Source organism: Mustela nigripes, chromosome 14 (assembly GCF_022355385.1).
Source record: "Mustela nigripes isolate SB6536 chromosome 14, MUSNIG.SB6536, whole genome shotgun sequence".
Taxonomy (NCBI): Eukaryota; Metazoa; Chordata; class Mammalia; order Carnivora; family Mustelidae; genus Mustela; species Mustela nigripes.
The window spans coordinates 105869540-105871030 of record NC_081570.1 but is presented as its reverse complement, the minus strand read 5'-3'; positions in this window follow the sequence as shown (position 1 = coordinate 105871030).

Here is a 1491-nt window from a genome sequence, read left to right as displayed (position 1 = left end):
AGGTCATGATCTCAGGGTCCTGGGATCGAGCCCCACATCAGGCTCTCCGCTCAGCAGGGAGCCTGCTTCCCCCCTCTCTCTCTGCCTGCCTCTCTGCCCACTTGTGATCTCTCTCTCTCTCTCTGTCAAATAAATAAATAAAATCTAAAAAAAAAAAATCTTCAAAATCAAATTTTCTTTTAAGTTACATTTTTAATTCATTTCATTAAAAATATTTGTAGTTTCTCACCCTTTGGAAAGTTGGGGACATACAGGAATTTTATGAGAAAGAGAAATGCCAATAATAATATAATTAAAATAATGACCGTAAGAATGCTATATTATTTGATCTTATCCTAACTGCAGGTTCCCAAAAGGGCAATTCTTCCCTACTTCTCTTCCCTCAGGCTGACTTCCTAGACTTGGCAAATAAAAACAAAAATCACAACATTCAGTTAATTTAAGTTATCTTTAGTTGCCTGTGTACACTTTGGGATAAATAAAAAATATGTATCTAATGTACTTATTCCAAAAATGTATACATTGTTTATCTGAAATAAGTTATTAGTATATAAGTTGTATACATCTTTTCTGAATATTTCCTTAATGATTTGGCTTTCATGAACAGCCCCTTGTTTTGTAGAATTTGCTTATAAAATTTCTTGCAATTAAAGTTTATGTTCTATTGACCTTGTAACATATCTTCCATAGTAATCACATCAACTTACTTCATTCTTTGAACATACATTAATGAGAAAAAATTTCAACATTAGTTTTATGAGCTGGGATACTGAACACATATTGACACAAAGTCAACAACTCTAAGACATGTGAGTTTTTTGAACCACATAAGTACTATCTTTCATGACATAACTTGCTTTTGTATTCTTGAGGATCAAGTTGTATCTCTCAGACTGAGACTTTTTAAAATGTTGTTCACTGACAGAACATTGCTATAAACTTTTATTCTCTTCTTGACTATACATGATGATTCTACTTACTCCCATTCTGTAGGATTATTTAGCAACATCCATATACAAGAATCAAACTCTTCAAGGGATGAAATCCATTTCAAAATATAGTCATGACAATTGCCATTAAATTATTCTCATCAAGGGCACATACCTCAATATTATCAAAGCCATCTATGAAAAACCCACCGCAAATATCATTCTCAATGGAGAAAAACTGAAAGCTTTTCCGCTAAGGTCTGGAACACGAGAGGGATGTCCATTATCACCACTGCTATTCAACATAGTACTAGAAGTCCTAGCCTCAGCAATCAGACAACAAAAGGATATTAAAGGTATCCAAATCGGCAAAGAAGAAGTCAAACTATTACTCTTTGCATATGATATGATACTATATGTAGAAAACCCAAAAGACTCCACTCCAAAACTTCTAGAAATTCAGTCAAGTGTCAGGATATAAAATCAAAGCACAAAAATCAGTTGCATTTCTCTACACCAACAACAAGACAGAAGAAAGAGAAATTAAGGAGTCAATCCCAAT